This window comes from Galeopterus variegatus, unplaced genomic scaffold, assembly GCF_000696425.1.
Source record: "Galeopterus variegatus unplaced genomic scaffold, G_variegatus-3.0.2 Scaffold3451, whole genome shotgun sequence".
In the NCBI taxonomy this organism is placed as follows: Eukaryota; Metazoa; Chordata; class Mammalia; order Dermoptera; family Cynocephalidae; genus Galeopterus; species Galeopterus variegatus.
The window spans coordinates 116274-123509 of record NW_007729562.1 but is presented as its reverse complement, the minus strand read 5'-3'; positions in this window follow the sequence as shown (position 1 = coordinate 123509).

Genomic DNA, 7236 nt, shown 5'->3' with positions numbered 1-7236 from the left:
TGGCCTCACGGTAGCTTACAACGCACGAGGCCCTGTGGGAGCCCTGGGCTGGAGGGGGGATGTTAACTCTCCTGGAGATGTCAGAGCCAAGTTCCCAGAGAGGGTGCGATTTCGGCTGAGAGATGAATGAAGAATAACATTTTTTGAATGCCTTATCTACGATTGGTGCCTCCTCTACCCACTGTTGCTAGACTGGTTTCCTGTAGGGTCTTCGGGAAAGAAGGAACTGTGTTAAAAGAACAGGGGATGCTCAGGTGTATACAGAAAGATGTAGTCTCAGGAGGAATGGGAGCCTGGTACAATGTCGCTTTAAATGTTTAAAAACTATTTTTATCCTCCGAAGGCTTTATTCAAATGAAATCTTTCCTGGATGTTCAACCAGTAAATAAAACAAGTGAAAATAACGGTTATACTTTGGGGTTAAGTGACGCGGTGGGGCATGAGGGAGCCTTTGGAGCTGGAATGTTTCCTGTCCTGCTCGGGGTGCACACACGTGTGCAGGTGCACACACGTGTGAAGTCCACTGCGCGGTGCGCTTCGGTCTCTCCTCTCCGACCCGGCGACGTTGGCCCTGCTGCTCCATCCCCACCTGCATGGTGGGCAGAGCAGGAGGGTCACAGGCGACCCAGAGGCAGCACGTCCCAATGTTTTGTCTTTGCTCTTTAAGCAAGATTTTAGGTAAACATTTGGGGTTGGGGTAACCCCAAACTCTGCCCCATCTCCACCGACTACCTAGAACTCTGCAGGCACCGGGTGAAGATCTCTGCTCTGCGACAACCAAACATGTAACCAAGGCCCGGAGAGTGGCCGCGGTGACGGCGCCGGCACCAGGGGCGCCCTGATTCTTCCTCACCTTGCACTTGAGGCACGTGTAAGGGACAGAGCAGAGGAATGCGGTTTGCCTGTGTGATCTATACTGAAAAGGAAAGACAGAGAATTTAATTCCAGATGTCGGTGTTACGTGAGCAAGGCCAGTCTGTGCTCATTCGATTTCCACTCGTGGAGAGCAGTGGATTTCCCTTAACGGGAGCTCCAGGGAAGCTCCAGATCACGGCAGCCTGCTAGGGCGCCCCCTGCTGGCCGGGCGACCGCCGCGCACCGAGCGGTCCCGGGTGGTGATGGTGGTCTTGAGAGGCACCTTTGTGGGGCTAGGTCTGGAAATTCCCCACAAAGTGTCAGGAAGGGCTCCTTCACCCTTGGTTTACTGTAAAGAGCATGGACTATGTACGACATTGCTCACAGAGCAGGCCACACACACCTGTTTGACGAGAGGGGCAAGGGCGGCCTTAGGTGGAGGGTTTCTAGGGTCGACCTTCTCTCCCCCCCCTCCACGAATCCTACCTCGGTAGACACCTGTGGGCACTACACAGGTTAGTGCACCTTCACTATTCTCAATAAAAATTAAGTGCTGTAAGTCAAAAGGTTTATTGATTGGGGCAGGGTGATGTGGATATTTAAATAACAGCCTTCATTTGTTTGTTTTTTATTGGATCATAGTTGATTGTATATATCAGTGGGGTACAGCATTGGATATCAATACCTGTGTGCAATAGGTGATGTTCAAATCAGGGTAATTAGTATATTCAACATTATAGCCCTCCTCCTTTTAACTGGAAATCCAGATATTCTTCTTAAATAATTACATTCTCTAACTTGCTTTTACTTTGTAAGTTGCTGTGCTAAGTTTAAATGCACTAACTGTGCTAAGTTCAAATGCACTCAACAAGTAGAATTTTTAAAAAGCTTTATGAGAAATTCTGAATGCTCCAGTAGACAGTGACCCTCTTTCCTACAACTACAGTTTATTTTGAGGACATCCCCCTCTGTCTTCCAGATGCAAGAGCTTGTGGCAGGAAAGAAAGAAAGAGAAAGAAAAAGTGTGAGAGGGAAAGAAAGGGAGGAAGGGGGAAGGGAGGGAGGGAGGAGATTTATGTATGTGTATACCTTTATCTAAATCTATTTCTAGATGGGTCACAGCAATAAATATTAATTGGGTACACACTGTATGCTGGGACCTATAACACATACTAAGGATGCAAAAATGTATGTAAGACCCAATAAGCCTGAAAAAATTGTAGTCTAATGAGGGAGACAGTTTGTAAAAATGCAACCACTACCTTACGTCCTCCTGCTTTAACAGAGGCAGGCGCAGCTCGGCCTGGATAAATCCAAGAAGCTTCATGGAAGAGGGCACATCTGAGCCTGACCTTGGGGCATGGCAGCAAGCTGCTATCTGGTGTAAGGAGAAACTCGTTCCAGTCTGAAGAAACAGCGTAAGCTGGGCATGGAGGGCGGAGGATGATGCCACCGGCCCTGGCAGGTGGCAGAACCAGGCTGCCATGCCACCTCCTCCCCTTGGCATTGGCCCGGCCAGCAGTGCAGAGGGGGGTGCAGCTCAGGGCCATCCCACTCTCCTGGACCAGTGCCCAGCTTTCCCTGATCCACCTGGCCACCACATCTTCTCCCCCAAATAAGAATGACTTGCTAACTCTTAGAGCTATCCCACATCAGCATAGGCTGCAGAAGGGCTAGTGAGGTCCCTATCAGAGCGGGTGTGTGGGCAGAAGCGATAGCATCCTCTGTCCAGGCTGGAAAAGGCAGATTTGGGGGAGGAGGAGGCTGGCCTATCAGACCCCTCAGGTCTCTTCCAGAGCTGAGAGTCATGATTCCTTTTTGAAAGTGGAAGTTCCTGCTCCCCTTGAGGAATGGAAAACCAGGTCCAGAGAGGTTCAGCAATTTGTCCCAGGTCACACAGAAAGTCAACTAAATACTCTCTAAACATTTCATTTGCTATGGTCTGAGCAACTCAAGTGGACTTTAAGATATCTGAGCACAGATGCTGGCTCTTCTCTCCCTGAGTCCTCTTTACCAACTTTGCAAGCATTGGACACCCGCTAGATCACACATGCCTGTGCCTCGTAGACTCAGCCTCGGTCCCGCTGAGCAGGGCCTGCACGAAGGCAAGCATGACGTGGATGCTGAGCAGCGCGCTGTGAGTTGGGTCCCGACTGCAAGGCTGCAGAGAGGAGGTCACTGAAGCCCTGGGAATAAAACGTTAATCTCGTTCCTTACCCTGTGCCTGCCCATGCTAACCAGATGAGTCAGGCTGAGCAGTGTCTTCTCCGCTGGATTGGACTTGTCGCAACTCACTGAAGGGCTTGTAGCAATTAGTCCAGACTTGAAACATGTCAGGTTTGCCTCCTTCTGGTCCTTGCCTCCTAAAGCAAAGCTCAGGTCCTCAGGTCCCTGCTCCACTGTGAGTGCCAGCATACTGTGGAGCCGCTGATACAGACAGCCTGCTGAGCAGGGCTTGAGTGTCCCCTTGGCAAAGGGTGAGCAGGGGCTGGGATCCAGAGAGTGAGCTGTGCAATGAGGACACTCTGGGTCCTGTGACTCCAGCTGGAACGCAGCAGATAATAGCAGGTCACAGGGACCCAAAGCAAACTTTTTATTTTTTTTGTCTTTTTTTCGTGTCCGGCAACGGATCGCAACCCTCAGTGTCACGCCCGTACTGGGCCGGGACCGGCAACGGGATCGCAACCCTCAGTGTTGCTCCCGCACCTCGCTCAGCCAGTGAGCGGGAACCGGTCTGTATGTGGGATCCGAACCCTCGGCGGGAGCGCCACCGCGCTCCCAAGCAGCGCACTGTAGCAGTGCGCCACCGGGCCGGCCCAACCCAAAGCAAACTTTACAGCTCACTGTGGCCATTCTTAGGTGCTGGGCCTGAGGTGGTGGTTCATCGTGGTTGCGGGCATTAGAGGACATGTTGCAACTCAGGCCATGTCCCCTCAGGGGATAGGGGGAGGAGGACCAGGCACTAAGATCTGCTGTGCCCTCTGCCGTATGCCTACAAATCACCAGACAGACACAGCTCAGAGGCCAGCAGGGCTGTGCCGCTGGCCCCACCACCCTCTCTGAGGCTGTCAGGGAAACAGAGAGGACTCCAGGGCAGCTACAGGGACAGTGAGTGGCCTCATGGTGAGGCACAGTAGGAGGCAGAAATCAGGGAAATGGAGGAGAGCTAACAAGAACCACCCAGACATAGGACACCTCACATCAGACACTGAAAACAGTGGCCAAAGGCTCTGTAAGGGACAGAAACATACCTGGATTACTGCCAGGCCCAACATGGGTCTCCTGCCTCCCTGTTCATCCTGTGTGGCAGCGCCAGACCCATCCCACCAGCTCTGCCAATTCCCACTTACCCTGTCACTCTTCCCTTGACGTCTGGTGCCTGGAGGAGGCCGTGCACAGACCCACCACCTTCCGCGATCTGGCCCACCCCTCCCCTGCAGTCTCGTTGCCCCTCCTCCCTGCATCCTTTCCCCCCACCCCCACCCCCAGGCTGGCCTGTCCTCACTGTCCCACCTCCTCACCTTTGTTCATGGCACCCCTTCTGCTTGGAATGACTCCACTGTCCTCCGGTCATTTGATTACCTCTCGTCCTTGAGGACCCAATTTTGGGGGGCCACATTCACTTGTGCAGACTTCCCGGACCTCTGGACTGAGAATCCTGTCTCCAAACCCTCCCGTGCTCGCCCGGGTCCTCTCCCATCGTGCATCTCCCACACTGCCCCGTAGGTCTCCAGCCTTACAGGAGGACGGCAGGTGGGAATTGCCTTTTCTGCACTGCCCATCTGAGCCTGGCCCACCAGCTTCTCAGTAAATACGTGTTGATCAGTCTGAGTGACTGAAGTGGGTTATAACTATAACAGCCTCTTAGGAGAAGGAAGCCCTGCAGGGGATGAGTGAGACCCAGGGCAGACACTGGTGCTGTCTGTTCCATAATCTGTAGGCTCCTTCTCTGTTCTGCATTTAGGGATAAGCAGATAATCACCAGAAAGACAGTTGTCTTGCCACTCAGTGCATGGTACAGGGACCTGCGATTAGCATTAAGAATTGGCATGTTGTATGGTCTTTGCAGCTACAAGCACAGACTTCCCCTCTTCTGATCCTTGCAGCCATCCTAGGGCAGGCAGGGTAGGTAGAGTTTCCGCATCTTATACTCGCAGGATTCAGTGTAATCATGGATGGGATTCAGAGGCAAAGACATTAGCCTGGGGTCTCCCAGGGCAGGGGGGTCCAGACCAGGCCCTTGAGTTTGAAGCCCAGGCCTCTTTCCACTGTGCCGTGGTTACTGTAGAAAATGACCATTTTTATGGTCTTTAATACCCACAAAATGTGCCCCGTTCTCCTAACGAATGATCTCAGACCCTCACATGTTTCTATGATTTTCTATGCCTCGGTATCAAACATCATCTCAAGTCTGGCCAAGAATGAAAAATTAAGTTTTGTAATGGAATGATGTGAAGAAATTTAATTAAGCGTAAGATAACATTCCACATAAAATTTACAGGACATGATTGTATCTCATAAACAGAGCTACTCAATGAGGCATTTATTTGAATGCAGATTTTTCCTCAACTCAGTCCAATGCCAAGGAAACCTCTGTGGGTGCCGGCTCTCAGGGACACGGGAGCCATGCTCTCCACGTCCCATGGCCTGTTAGTGCCACTATGTGCAATGCTGCTTTTGTTTCTGAAGATGGAGGCTGAAACCAAAGCCTGGGGCATCGTGAACTCAAAGCTCTCATCCACTGTAGTATAAACTTCCTAGGGATTTTCCCAATCAAAACACCATGTCTCTCTTTGACTGCTGAGAACTGATCTGAGGAATCACATGAAAAATGCCAGTGTCAAAAAGATTTAAAAAACAGGAAGTTAACAGATTTTCACGGGTCAGTAAAGCACTCTGCAGGCCCACCCAAGTAACTCCGGCTGACTCCAGTTGCTCAACATTTCTGCACACAGACCCTAATGTAAGGTGAACGCAGGGTGTGTACAGCCGAGAGTGGTAGGATTGGTAAGGACCCATCTCCCTGTTTCATAGACGAGGACACCGAAACCAGGATTGGGGCAATGACAGCTGGTGGGTGCCAGCAATGGGACCCCCACTCCAAGTTCCAAGTTCCAGTCAATCGAGATTTTTCAAGTTCATGTACCGTGGACAGTTATGCAGAGAGCAAGAGAAGTGTGTGGCTGTCACTCTGAAGTAAGTCATGAACACATCCAGTAAGCTACTCCTTAGGATTGTCCTTGGAAGAAAACAGAGACAAAGAAAATATCTTCCTCACCCACTTACAAGGCAGAGTGAGAGGCTAGTGCCCTTGGCTCAGGCAGGCTGAATTATAAGGGGAGGAAGGGTACAGACAAGGGCCAAGGGGATAAGGGAGCACAGAATGCAGAAAACAACCTCTACGTAAAATTCGTACGTGGGTGTAAGGCCCAGAATAGTTAATAGATAGTAAACGCTCCTCACATCAAGCCTCAAGTCTGGGAATTTGGGCTGGGAGAGCCGTGAGTTTAGAGTTCAGTGTCTAAGCAGGGTAGGATGGGCTCTACTGCCCTCTTCTGGAGAGAATGGGACTTGACCTCCACTGTGGTTGGGCAATCCCGTCATAATCACTGGAAATCGGAGGCCAATTTCACTGTGAGAGCCCAGACAGAATTTGGTAGGTGGTTCGGGAGGGAGAAGCAAGGTGAAAGTAGATGAAAGTAATATAGCATATTTCTTAAAATATGCAGAAAGGTTTCGACAGCCTACTCAAACTTTAGTAATAATTCACTGCTGCGAAAAGAGCCCTGTATTAAGTTTTGCTCATGAGCAGAAAATATTTGTTGAAATATTGGTTTATAGAGAAGAGCTCAATTTTTGAAGTCAGACCAACCTGAGTTTAAATCTGAGCTCTGCTGCTTGTATGTAAGTGACTATGTGAGCTCAAGCCGATTATTTAACCTCTCAGGCTCAGGTGTCTGATGTGCAGAAGGGGGACTATTATGCCTAACCCAGGGGATGGAGTGAGGTAACCTATGTAAAAAGACCAACGTGTCACAGACTTCCCTTCAAGAAACTTATAATAAGTTGGAGAACAGTATATAATCATAATGAAAAAAGTAGAGACCTTAGCAAGTGGAGAAATACATATGAAGTTCAAGAATTGGTGATACTAACTGGTGGAAATAGAAGTCAGAGCAGTGGTTACCTCGGGGTGGGTGGGCATTGACTGACGAGGGACACGGGGCGCCTCGTGGAACACTGGGGTTATTCTGTATTTTTATCTGACTGGTGGTTACACACAGATGCACATTTTTCAAGCACACACTTAAAATCTATGTACTTTGCTAGTGTATAACATACACAATTTTTTTTTTAAAGAGAGGGAAGGAGGAGGAAGAA